The 14,884-nt window shown below is 33.9% G+C and overlaps 1 pseudogene; it reads right to left on the bottom strand.

Annotated features, from left to right (window-relative positions):
• LOC123245893 overlaps positions 1-12,030 on the bottom strand; it is a 503,106-nt pseudogene extending 491,076 nt beyond the window's left edge.
• Positions 12,031-14,884: the final 2,854 nt, after the last annotated feature.

The raw sequence follows: 14,884 nt of genomic DNA, 5'->3' as shown, positions 1-14,884 counted from the left end.
TCCATTTAGTACATGGAAGTCTTTCCAACTCCTTTTAAATTCTAGTGGGGCCCCCCTTTTCATTCTTTATATTTATTTTCAATTTTAAACTATGAATCAATTTATATAACTGACAAATATTGAAAATTAAGTTACGGCATTTAAGGAACATCTAATCAAAGAATTTGAAAGTTGGAAGGGAATTCATTAGCCATTTTTTCCTACCCATACCACAAATACATCATTACTGCACCATAGCTTAAAAATGGCAATCCATACAATATTACCTGCCATGAGTGAAAGACTAAATATTCTTCATGTCCCATCAAATTTTTTTCTGATTTTCTCAGAAATACTTCATGGAGAGCCCAAGCTACAGCATAGACAGTGTTGTAGATGGTGTAACTCAAGCCAGACATGGTCATATCAAAAGAACACAGAGGCAAAGTCTGCAAAGAAGCATTTGGTGAACATATACCTTGCTCTTCATTTTCTAGTTGATCTGAGCACCTAAAGACTGACAACCAGAATCCCCTAAGTAAAATATCATTTGGATATTTAGAAGGTTTAATTGTCCTAAGAAAAATCTGGAACCCAGGGACTTCACTTGTCGAGTATGAAAATGTGAGAGCACCATGAAAATCATGACCTTGACGATAGCCAGGTCTCATAGTAATATCCCAGTGTGATGTAGCAATCCACACCTTCCTTATACTCAATATAGGAAGTTGTGAGTATCTCAGAATCATTAATGAATCCGCATCCCCATGGACAACAATCACTTCACTTGATGATTCTAGGATCCTGGCCATGAAGTTTTCATGTGATTCTTTATGTCCTCTTTCACTGACAGGGATCTTCTCTGTGAAGGACACACAGACTCCATTCTTTAACATTTTCTCTCTTATCTCCCACAGAAATGTCTCACCTCTTATATCATCTGTGGCAACTAGACCTATCCAGTTCCATTTAAAGTATACCATCAAGTGGACAACACCTTTGTGAAGAGAAGAGTCTTTAGGAGCCATCTGATAGAGGGAAGGAAACTGAATCTTGTCACTAAGAATGGGATCAAATGGACCATAGCTGATCTAGATGAGAAAGAATCATGGATCAGTTTGGCCCCTGACACTGTTGATAGAATTGAAACAAAATGCAATTTTATGAATTGGCATTTTTGTTTATAGAATACATTATGTATCCTACAATACAGTTTATGATAGGTGGTATTTTATTCTCTGAGTCTCAAAATTCATTCCTTTTTATGAGCCCTCAAAAAGGCAATAATTTAGCAAAGACAGACTTCTGAGAACCTGTTGTTATCTATATTCTAGTCAATGTGCTTTCTCTATACTTTCCAAAGAAATCAAGATATATTCTTCTTAGTTTTCTTGTTAGTACACAGTAGATTTCAAGATTAAACCTTTTATATGATTTTTTGTGTTGGACAATGTTCTTATTTTTTTAATTAAAAAACACATGAATGGTATTCAGTATGGTATTTAAACAATATATAATTACTCTATAAATCTTCATTGGATTTAAGTGTTATATTTCAAATAAGAATATCTAATTTTCTCTAAGAAAATGAAATTTTGGTTCCTGATTTTGTCAAAAGAGGATTCTGAAAGTGAGAAAGGAACTTATTACAATAAAAACAAAACAATGTACAGAAGGTATTCCCCTTATAATGTAGCTCAGCCATAAATATCTAAGTTATGGTTGAAGGTTTCCAATGAATATGACCTTATTACCACTAATGACAGCCCATTCTTCTTCACACACATTTGAAATCATTATGATTGTTAGAAAATAAAAGGTCTTTTTGTCTAACCTACATTTTTTGATAACTTCTAAAAACTGTTATTGGTTCTACCTTTCCACATCACACACTATAAATATCATCCCACCATCACACTGGCAACCTTTCAAATATTAGAAAATAGCTATCGTTGTCCCTTTGGACATTTGCCTCTCTAATTAACAGCATCTTCTTTAGTTCTTTCAGTGAATCCTTATGTAACACAGACATATAAGACCCTTCATCATTCATCAGTCCCCCTCTGAAACTCTCTGATTTAACATTAGTTTTCATAAAGTATTGATCCCCAAGCCAAGTACAATACACAAGACAAGGTTTGAGGGAAGGAATTAGAGGTAAATCACTTCTTTATTTCTAGTAGCTTCCCTTTCATAATGCAGCTCTAGATTATTTCACCAATATCAAATGAAGGAATAAAAGAACACAGAAGTGCTGCACAATTGCTTACTTAATCTCTCATTAAATTTGAATGATTAAAAATTGTGCTATATATGACTTTCCCTTCTGGAATCAAGATTATGCTATAAGGAATACACTGAGCTCACCCAAACCCACTTCCAAAAAAATTTCATGTAGTAGTCAAGACTGTTAATGCTTATGGGATGAATTTACCAATCAAATTGAGGAGTATAGTAGAATGGAGTAATACCCCAAAGCATACAATATTCTGTCTAAGAAAAAAACATTTAAACTAGGGAGTCACACAGACTAAAGGTAAGGAACTGAGGAAGAATTTATTGTGCTTCAGTGAAAGTAAAAAAAAAATGAAAAAGTGGGGATAGCATTCTTTATCTCAACCAAAGCAAATATATATATATATATATGTATATATATAAATGGCCTAATTAAAAAATATGAAGACAAAAATTATGTCATGATAAAAGGCACAATGAAATAATATCAAAACTAAACATATATACACCAAATGACATACCATCAAAATTCCTAAAAAAGAAGTTACATGAGTTAAAGCAAGAAATAGACAGCAAAACTATTCAGATAGGGAACCTCAAATTTCCCTCTCAGATTTAGATCAATCCAACCAATAGGAACAAAATTAAGAAGATGAATAAAATTTTAGAAATTTTACACATAGTAATCATCTAGAGAAAATTGAATGGCAATATAAAACTATATCTTTTTCCTTAGTAGTACATGGGACCTTCACAAAAAATGATCCTGTAATAGGGCATAAAAGCCTCATAACTGAATACAGAAAAGAAGAAATATTAAATACATTCTTTTCAAATGTAATGCTATAAATTATATCCAATAGAGTTTCAGAAATAAAGAGCAATAATTAGAAATTAAATAATCTTATACTAAATAATGAATTGGTCAAAGAATGAATAATAGAAAAAAAAACAACAATTTAATACAGAGAAAGCAAGACAACATAACAATATTTGTAAGATGCAATTAAAGCAGTACTTAGGTAAAAAATAATTTCTCTTAATACTTGCATCGATAAAATAGAGAAAGAGCAGATCAATCAATTGCACAGAAAACTTTAAAAAGCAGAAAAAAGAACAAATTAAAATCTCCAATAAAGCATCAAATTGAAATATTGAAAACCAAAGTAGAGATGAATAAAAATGAGAGTAAGAAGACCATTGAAAGAATAAATAAAAAAGCAGTTGGAATTATGGGGGAAACAATAAATAGATAACAATTTATTAACTTGATTAAAGAAAAGAGAAAAACAAATTACCAGTAACGAGAATGAAAAAGGTAAATATTTGCACAGGAAATGAAGGGGAAATTAAAGCAATCATAAGGAGCTCTTTTTCCAATGACAATAAATCTGACAACTGAGGTGAAATAATTGACTATAGTAAAAGGGGAAATAGAATACTTGAACACATCTAAGAAAAAAAGGAATTAAACAAGCATTAATGAATGCCTTAAGGAAAAATCTCTAGGGCAAAATGAATTCACGAGTGAATTCTACCAAAAATTTAATGAACAACTAGTTCCAATAATGTATAAACTATTCGGGGAAAATAAAGAAAAAATCTATTAAAATATTCCTGACTGTATGGAGTGGAATTTGGGGAAGGGGACTCATTCCTCCATAAATCACTCTAATGAGCAGACAGGAGACTTGGGAAGATGCTGGTAGAGTTCATGTGGCTTTATTCAGGTGGGGGGGAGGGGTGAAAGCTGGACAGGGGAGAGTGGACATGGAAAGAGACAGAAGGAGCACTGTCTGGAGGGACCTCTCAGAAGCAGTGTCCTTAGGTGGAGGCAGGGGAGAGAGAGACAGAGACAGAGACAGAGAAAGAGAAAGAGAGAAACACAGAGAGTCAGAGAAAGCACTGTTTGGAGAGACCTCTCAGAAGCAGCAGCCATAATATGGTCAAATTCACTCAGAATTTATAATTCTCTTCTTTCCCACCATCTGTGTGTGACATAATGCTTTTGTTTGTTTTATTTCTTTATCTTGTTCTATCCTTAAGTTTTCCCAATGTTTCCAAGCCTATAGGAGCATTCCTTAAGTTTGCAATTTCTCAATTAAGTCAAAATTTAGACATGTCCAAGGTCTTTAGGCTAAAACATTTAGGACACGTAGTCAAGATTATAACTTGTAAATTTTGTTATTTCTCTCATGAGAATTATCTTTTCCCAGGAGAAAGGAAAAGAAAAGAGAGTAGTATCTCTTAGCCACATTAGAAAAGAACATATTAAAGGCCTACATTTATTTATTAATATATATGAAGCTGCTTGGGAAGGGGATTTCTTGACTCTTCATAAGGGTAAATCGATATCTCCCTAGTGAAGGACATCTAATTTTCACTAATTTTATACAGGAAGTTGCCAATCTATGATTACTAATACTAATCAGTACTGGGGAATAATGCACAATTTCATCCCATACACAACAAATATAGTATGTCTAAAATAGGAAAAATAGAAATAGAGAAAGAAATTATAGACCAATATCCCTAGTGAATATTTAGACAAAAATTTAAATAGTAGAAAGGAGATTACAGTATTATAGTACAAGGATCGTACACTATGAACAAGTGGGTTTTATACCAGATGAAGCAGAATTGACCAATATTATGAAAACTATCAGCATAATTTAAAATACCATTTTAAAAAGCAATAGAAGACATATTTATATTAATGCTGAAAAAGTTTTTGAAAAAATACAAAACTCATTCCTACCAAAAATAAGGATATTGGAATAAAGAGAGTGTTCCTAATAATTATAAATGACAATTATCTAAAGTCAATAAACCATTTTCTGTAATGAGATTAAGCTAGAACCCTTCCCAGTAAGATCAGGAGTGAAGCAAGGAGGGATATTTTCAAAATTACTATTCAATTTTGCATTGGAAATACTAGCCATAACAAAAAGATAATTGAAAAAATTGAATTGAAAGTCAATGAGGAAACAAAGGTATTACTAAATTTAGATGATATGATAGTATACATAGAAAATTCTACAGAATAAACCAAAAGGAACAACTAGAAATAATGAACCAACTTAAGCAAAGTAGAAGGATATAAAATAAACTCACATAAGACATCACCTTTTCTATTTACCACCAAAATGTACAATGGCAAGAGAAAGAAAAGGAAATCTCATTTAAAATAATTGCACACAATTTAAAGTATCTGGGCATAAACCCACCAAAGCAAACCCAGAAACAATGTGAACATAATTACAAAGCACTTTTCACAGAAATGAGGTTAGACCTAAACAAATGGAAAATAATCCGTTGCTTATAGGTAGACTGAGCCAATATGATAACAATGACAATTGTAACTAAATTAATTTACCTATTCAGTGTCTTATCAATTCAAGTATCAAAAATTATTTCATAAACCTATAAAAAATAATAAAATTCATCTGGAAAACAAAAATTTAAGAATATCAAAAGAATTAATTTTAAAAAAAGAAAGTAAGTGACATAGTTGAACAAGATCTCAAATTTCACAATAAATTGGTAGTCATCAAAAAAAATCATGGAAACATCTAATATTAAGAATTAAAATAGTGTATTGATAGAATAGATAAGGAACTCAAAAACATAATAATAAATGAGGATACTAACCTAGTGTTTGCTAAACCTAAATGCCCGAGCTTTGGTGAGAAAAAATTAGTATTTGACAAAAATTTCTAGGAAAACTTAAAAACAGTATGACAGATGCTAGACATAGAGTAACATCTCACATCATATTCTATTATAATGTCAAAAGGGGCATGTTATTTAGAAATTAAAATTATATAATAAATAAATTAGGGCAAGTTGGAATAATTTACCTGTCAAAGTAATGGACAAAGGAAGAATTTAAGACTAAATAAGAGAAAGATATTATGAGGTATAAAATGAATAATTTTCCTCATATTAAATTTAAGAATTTTTGCCCAAACAAATCAAATGCAAAAAAGATGAGTGGAAAAAACTGTGGGAAATTATATCAACTGTCATTGATAAATTTCTTATAATTCTTCTAATATATTATATTTCTTAAATATAATACAGAATGGAGCCAAATTCATGAGAATAAAAGCTATTCTTCAGTTGAGAAGTTGTCAAAAATTATTAATAGGCAATTATTAGATGAGGAAATTAAGACACCTGTAGTCATATGAAAAAAATTTTCCAAATCACTATTGATTAGAAAATCCAAATTAAAACAGCTCTGAGCATAGGCAGAGCCAATATAATAAACTAACAAACCTGCCTAAACTAATATACTTATTCAATAGTATCCCAATTAAGATAACAACAAAAAAATTATTAAGCTATAAGAATAACAAAATTCATTTGGAAAAACAAGGAAATAATTAAAAAAAGTCAAGGAAGGAGGTCTATCAGTACCAGTTTTTGAAATATATTATAAAGCAGTGATTATCAAAATTATTTGGTATTGGCTAAGAAATGGAAATGCATATCAGTAGAACAGAATATACATAAAACAAACAGTTGTAAAAGAGGATAATAATCTATTGTTTGACAAAGGCAAAGATCCAAGTTTTTAGAATAAGAATTCACTTTGGGTCAAAATTGTTGAGAAAACGGAAAAACAGTTTGCCCAGAAACTATATATAGAACAATATCTTATACCAGTTACCAAGATAAGAACAAAATGAATACATGATTTAGATATAAAGGAAATATTGTGAATAAATCATAAGAATGGGGAATATCTACCAGATTTATAGATATGAGAGGGATTTATGAAGAAATAGAGATAAAAAGACAAGAAATTTAAATGGGTATTTTTGAATATGCTAAATTGAAAAGTTTTTGTTGAAATACAGTTAATGTAGCCAAGATCAGAAGAAAAACAATAACTTGTGGAAAACTGTAGACAGTTTTTTGAATAGGGGTCCCATGTTTAAAATATATAGTGAACTTTGTCAACTATATAAGATGAGCTATTCCTCAATTGATAAATGATAAAAAGATATGAACAGACATTTTTAAATAAAAAAATGAAAGTCGTATACAGCTATATGAAAAATTGCATTAAATAATTTTAATAGAGAAAGAGAAATGAAAAAAAAATTGTGAGCTAACCTCACACCTATCAGATGCTCTAAAATAATGAGTGCAAAATGACAAATGTTGGCATGTATGGGGAAAAGTAGGGCTACTGATATATTATTTGTGGTCTGTGAACTAATTCAACCATTCTGGAGAGAAATCTGGAAATATACTCAAAGAGTTATAAAATTGTATACACCTTTTGATCCAGTAATACCACAGCTTGGTTTATTTCTTAAGGTAATCAAGGGGAAAAAAAACTATATGTTCTAAAATATTTATAGCAACTCTTTTTGTGGTGACAAAGAACTGGAAACTGAAGGGATGTCCATCAATTGAAGAATGGTTGAATAAGATGTGATATGTGATTGTACCAGAAGACAATTTTGCCAAAAGAAAAGACAAACAAGATATCTCACTCACACACACACACACACACACACACACACACACACACACACCTGAAAAGACTTATATGAAAAACCAAGAAAATATTCTACACAGTAACACTAATAATGTATGATGATCAATGGTGAATGACTTAAGTATTATCAACAAGGAAAGAAATCAGGACAACCTCAAGGACCTCACAATGAAAAAGGTTTTCCTCTGCCACAGAAAAAACAAAGTCCAAATGTGGATTGAAATATACCATTCTTCACTTTATTTTCTCACTGAATTTCTCTCTAGTGTAAGTAATATGTCTTTTTTCATAGTATAGCATAAAGGGAAACATATTGTCATTATATAACAATATATGTATAGCCAATACCATATTAACTGTCTTCTTGGATAAAGAGAAGGTGTGAGAGGGAGGGAGAAAAGGAGGATTGCAAAATTTCAAAAAATGATTATTGGGGCAGCTGGGTAGCTCAGTGGAGTGAGAGTCAGACCTAGAGACAGGAGGTCCTAGGTTCAAACCCGGCCTCAGCCACTTCCCAGCTGTGTGACCCTGGGCAAGTCACTTGACTCCCATTGCCCACCCTTACCAATCTTCCACCTATGAGACAATACACCAAAGTACAAGGGGGTTTAAAAAAATAAAAAAATGATTATTTAAAATTATATTGACATGCAATAAGAAAAAATGAAAAATAAATTTAAAACTCAACATTTCTCAATAAATTCAAACCTAACATTAAAGGACTAAATTATATTGAAAGGTGAAGCACATAGTGTAAGACATAATTGATTGATTAATCATGTAAATAGAATCCTGGTTATTTAAGTTCTTGTCCTTATAACTGCACTAGTGAGTTGTGGAATGTTAAGTAAACATTTTAGCTTTTACAGTCCTCGGCAACTTCATATGCATAATGGACAAGTACATCCAGGTCTTCTCTCAGATCCTTTCATGGAATGCAAGCTGACTCCAATTCAATTCTTTGGCATATAATCCAGGTGACAATCCAGGTGGAGGATTCACCTCTTCTGATGACTGAGAGATCTCTGTGATTCACGGGGTAGAGAGTTAATTTGTTGTCAAAAAAAGACCTGTGGTCAAACCTTACTAGAGGAACTTACTTTTTCTCAAGTTTCAGTATCTCATTCTATAAAATGCAGGATATAATTGCACCTGCCTTATAGGTGTTTTGCAAGAATGAAAATAAATGCATATAGAACATACTTTTTAAACTTTGAAGCACTATATCAATATAACTTCTTGCTATTTATTCATTATTACTGTATTTTGTTTGGGTCTATAAAGGACAGTATAGGTCAGGCTTAATATCACTCACCTGTGGAAACTTGTAGAGGTCCAGCAGAGTCCCCATCTGGATGGACAGAGCTGATGTGGCCCCTCCAATAACAGCCACAGACCTTTCCCAGTCCTTGCAGTTGTAGTTAGGGATGAGCTGGTTCTGCCCAGATAACCACTTCAGGGAGCTCTCCAAGGTTCTCTCATCACTGTGATAGGTGTTGTAGAGGTGGAATCCCAGGGAAATGTTGGGCAACAGATGGGGATCTCTGTTAATCTCCTCTACAGCAAACAGTAGAGACAGGGCCTGCTGGTAATTTTTGTGGAGCCACCTGTGGGAGTGAGTGCATAATGCATTAATAAAGCTACCAAAAAATATGTTGGGGAATAGAAGGAATTCCTCAACCATGTGAGCCAAATAAGGTTACTTACTAAAATTTTCCTCCATAATCACTTCCTTTCTTTCTTATACGGAAACTGAGAAGAGTAAAAACCATTTCAAAAAATTGTGACAGTACAGATTCTTTGACCACACAAAGCAAAGCAAATATATCCCTCTTAATCTTGGAAATATTTCATCTCAACATTTTATTTTTTTAAAAATGTTTTCCATGTTTCCATGATTCATTTTCTTTCCTCCCTTCCTCCCTCCCCCTCCCAGAGTCAACAAGCAATTCCACTGGGTTGTACAAATGTTGTCACTTGATACCTATTTCCATATTATTCATTTTTGCTATAGAGTGATTTTTAGAGCCTAAACCCCAAATCACATACTCATAAATATACATCTGATAAATGATGTCACATGTTTTGCTTTTGCATTTCTACTCCTTGGAAATATTTTAAAGAATACTTCAAGCCTGCTAAGATTTCTCCATCAGTTGCTGTCTCAGATAATCTAGGCCCGTTTTAATGGAGGTGTAATGTTTGTAGGACAGATTCCCAATTTCTGACTATCTTATATTACATGAGAGCATCCACAGAATTTTCAATTCTATGTTGAGAAGCCATTTGCTAGGTTTCTGAAAACTGAAGGCACCAGGTCCATTTCTTCCCTTTGCTCATTTTCTGCTAAATTAGAAGCAAGAAGGACAGAAAAAAGAGGCCCCATTGTCAGTAAACAAAATTCTTCTGAAAACAAAATTCAATGAATGAATAGAATTTGGAAGATCATTTGATTTAGAACAGAACTTTTTAATGTTTCACCAGGGAATGGGAGAACCTCCTTTTCCACATAAAGCAAACCACCATTTCAGTCTAGTTAATAAATAATTAAGAAAGAAAAGAGAATACAAAGAAGCATATTGAAGCATTGAAAAGGCAACCATTGACTAAAATGATTGAATTATTTTGCCTTTTTGACAAAAATAAAAACATGAAAAAGCATTTCTAAGAGGAAAGAAAGTATAAAGGAATATAATGGAAACTAGAGGGACTGAAAAATGGACAGAAGTGAAGACAGACATAAAGACACATTTGGCAAACAACAAGGTAGAGAAAAATAGGTTAGGATGCTCTTTTTCCAAAGTGCTGTCCAATTTATCTCATTGTCTTCTCCCACCACAAAAAAAAAAACAGAAAAAAGCTAACCTGCTTCTCCTTAGCTATTACAAAGTGAAATTTTCAATAATTGTTATATTTTAGACTGAACTATCTTTAGCCAATGCAGAGTTATAGAGGATATGTGAGTTTACATTACTACACACAGATTTTGTTCTCTAGAAATGAGAATTTCTGACAAGGGAATTGATACTTGGACTGCAATATCTTGAATATGTAACCAGGGTCAAGCAGAATCCAAGAAAATAATTCCACACACCCACAGGAGGGAGAATACATTAAGAGTCTATTTTCCAATAGAAGAGGAGTGGGAGGAATAAAGCATTTTCAGTGAAGGGGCCCCTAAGACTCCCTAAAAGATTATGAACACTTATTAACAGACAAGCAATATAGAGAGGGGATATAGGAAAATGTATGGGGAAATATGGTAAATATGAGGAAACATGTTACATTCCTATTGATGGGACAGAATTTTCCTTGCCCAATATCCATAAACTCAACAACAATAACTCTGCCCAAGGTTAAAGAGGGTCACAGGGCTCAGAATTTCTAAGACCTCACATTATTAACTTAATTTAAGAGACTTTGGGATCTATGGACTTTAATCACTTCTATTGCAAAATGAAGTCATTATTGAATGATTATTCCTACTTCTACTTTGCCTTCTATTTTGAAAAGGGTGAGGTCATTTTCTTTTAGGATTTTCTCAAATGATACTGTAGGCTTTTTTTATCATAACTTTCAGATTGTCCAATGTTTCTTAATTTTTTGAGTGACTTCTTTTGTAGTACAATGTTTTTGCTGTGAGACACTTTATACTATCTTTGGTATTTTCAGACTTTTGATTTTAACTCTCCTTTTTATCTTACAGAATCATGAACTTATGAGAAAGCCTATGAACTTTTTATGGAGCTTCTCTTTGATCCAGTCCAATTTTCAGAGAATTTGTTAGGTGAATCAATTTATATACTGGTTTTAAGACCAGTTGTTAATTTCCTTTTCAAATCTTTCTTTCATATCTACCTTTTCCTTTCATTTATATAGTTTTTTCACATTTTTAAAAAGAAATGAAGTCATGAAAGGAGAGGCAGGAATATATATAATAAGCCTACATAGAATGGAACTTTATGAGTTTGGGTGCCTTGGATGGTAATAGAAAGGTAAAAGTAGAGAAGTTTCTGTTTCATTTTGGAAGTCAATCAGACATAATGGAAACAGACCAAATGAAGAAAAATTTAGAGATGAGAAGAGGAGGAGGGCACTCATTATCTTATGCTGCATGGGCCTGCCCTTCTGCTCTGTGTATAAATTCCTCTTTATAATCATCACAGTGAAAATAAGACCAATATGTAGAGAGGCACTTACTGATAAGGCTTACAAGCACTATTAGGAGGACTTTGAAACAGTTCTGCTCCTGTTCCACTGGTCACTTCAATTGAGAACAAGGATAAAAAGATCCCAATCATCAGGTCCCCATTTTGGGAAATCATGGGATTATTCTGGTTGAAACAAGGGACCTTCACTGTCCTGTGCCCAGATCCTGGAAGCTGCAGGAACAGAGATAAGAGTAAGGAAGTAAGTAGTTGAAAAATGCTTTTCTGAATGGGGGGCAGCATCTCCCTAAAAACTGGGCAAAGTTTTAAGCCTGGGAAAACCAAGGAGTCACTCAGTCTAGACCAAAATCAACTGCCTCAGTCATAGACAGATGAAAAACTTCTGCCATCAGAAATGACTTGTTTCTCTATACATGCCAAAGCTCTGCCTGTCACACCTGAAGAAACACAATAGAAAATTAGTCAGGCCCATGTTCAAAACAAGGACAATGGTGCAAGAACACTGGATGCTTTTGTAGTTTCACCAGATCTTAAACTGAACTCTCATAGCACCCTCATTTTTCTTTCTTGATAGGAACCACTCCTACTTGGTCTCCAGAGAAGTCTTGGTCCATGAAGAATTCTGGGGACCAGACTGCCAGGGGCATCTACACCTGAGTCTCTGCATCCAAGAGGGGAAAAAAACAAAAAACAGAAATTCAAAGTTATGCATTGGATTTTTTTTCTTGTTCCCAGCAGTGAAAACTGTACAGAAGGACTTTCTTGAGGAAGTAATTTCTGAGTCTTAGGTTCAGAAAACCATCTCTGATGACTAAATCTCATAATAGTTTTTTTGTGGGTGATTTTTTAAAAATAAAAATGTTTAGCAATGGCAATTTCTCTGATGAACTTATAAGACTGCTACTCCCCATGCCCCTCAAATTTGCTGCATCAAGTTCAATGTAAGCCTCAAACTCATGACTCAGTGTAATCTATTAAAATATCTACAGTGCTCACAAAGCCTTTCTTCTACTTCTCCCCTCACTTTATAGACAGGACTACAGAATCATAGCCTCAGAAATAAAAGAGCCCTGGGGCAGATGGGTAGCTCAGTGGATTGAGAGTCAGGCCTAGAGACAAGAGATCCTAGGTTCACATCCGGCCTCAGACACTCCCCAGCTGTGTGACCCCGGGGAAGTCACTTCACCCCCATTGCTCACCCTTACCACTCTTCCACCTAGGAGCCAAAACACAGAAGTTAAGGGTTTTTAAAAAAAGAAATAAAGGAGCCCTTAGAAGTTATTTAGTCTAATAGTTTTATGGCAAAATTCACCTTTCCAGTAATAAGCATTACAGACACAATGAGTGATGTTATAATGACATTCTCACATCACTCATGATAACAGCGCTAGTAATCTAGACACTTGTGCAATTGAATCAGTGATTGATTACTGTGGCATTTCTTCTTCATGTGTGTGATTGCATTTGGTATGATTTCCCGGGATGGGAATTTGTTTACAGCATAAAGGAAAAAGAGATATATTGATAGATTGATACATAGATGAAGTAGATTAGTGGACAAAGCATTAATTATGCTCTTACTATGTGCCAGATTCTGTGTTAAGGTCTGGGCACATAATTACAATAAACAAGACAGTTCTTTCTTACTCTTAAGAACATTATAACACATAAAGTGGCATTGGAAAGAAGTAGAGGGGGAAAGGCTATAGGAAGTGGCATAGAAGCCTCATTCCTGCCCAAATACAGCAAAAGGTTCTTCTATTTGCAACCTGTAGTATCAGTAATACAGGAAGGAAGGAAGGAAGGAAGGAAGGAAGGAAGGAAGGAAGGTAAATGCAAGAGTTTGCAAAGAGGGAACTTGCCATATGCACAGAACTAAAGGAGCCTATTCTAGAGTCTAGGGAAGAGATAATAACAGGCACAGTGAGGCTTTGGAGGCCGTTGGTTCTTGTCCATTAGGGAGATTGGAGAGGTTTTTTCCTGGGCTTGATCTGTCTTAAGCCAAATGGGAGTTTGCCTACCTGTTCTCTGGGGAGCTAAAGGTTCCTGCTGTCCTGTTTTCCTGCTATCTTGCTATCCTGAGATCCTGTTATCCTGATGTGAAATCCTGTCAACTCTGTCTCCATAATTTTCACCTACCTGTGTTCCTGTGTCCTAAACATTTCCTGACTTCTGAAAAGAGAACTGTCAGTATCCAGTAATGCCTATCTGTAGGAAAGGCCTGAAGCTATTTGGGGCTTATACCTAAGAAGATGAATTCACCAAGAGTTCAAAGCTATCATATATGTTGAACTATAAACTTGTCTACCATTAATTTGAAGGACTAGTTAGGTCAGATAAATAGTGTGGGTTTTATAGCTAGAGTAGTGAAAGGTAGCTGGAAGATCTTCAAAGATGGCTTCTTGCAAGGCCTGTAGAAAAATGGGAAGAGTATCCAGAATTTAAAGCATAGGGATTCCATTGTTCCTGGTCCTTCCATCCTCTTTTATTTGAATGTTAATAAATTTTATCTTTAATGTTTTTAACTTTGGTCAACTAGTCAGATAGTGTTTTGGCCTACAAGCTGCCTGTGAGACCTACCCTTTCAATGGTGTGTCAAAACTTGATACATCACTTATACAAACCTTTCCATCCATATTACCCACCTATTTTGGAAGGTTTCTACTTAATGAATCTCAGCAATCAATTGACCATTGTCACTTGGACCTGAGGACCTGCATCTTGCAGTAAGCATGAAAAATTGTCCACTGGCTATGCAACATAAAAGTGTATTTGGTTGGGAGAATATTTTAATACTCAGTAATTTTATCCTATTTGTGGACAGAACTGAACGGGTTTGTTGGAGGAGAAACAATATCAGGATGGAAGAGTTACTATATTTTTGTCCCTTTATTGCAGACTCTGAGATTTCATTCATTTTTTTTAACCCTTACTTTCCATCTTAGGTATTGGTTGCAGGGCAGAAGTTTGGTAAGGGTTAGGCAAT

Source organism: Gracilinanus agilis, chromosome 1 (assembly GCF_016433145.1).
Source record: "Gracilinanus agilis isolate LMUSP501 chromosome 1, AgileGrace, whole genome shotgun sequence".
Taxonomy (NCBI): Eukaryota; Metazoa; Chordata; class Mammalia; order Didelphimorphia; family Didelphidae; genus Gracilinanus; species Gracilinanus agilis.
The sequence above is the reverse complement of the archived record's forward strand: the minus strand, read 5'-3'. Positions and strand labels throughout refer to the sequence as shown.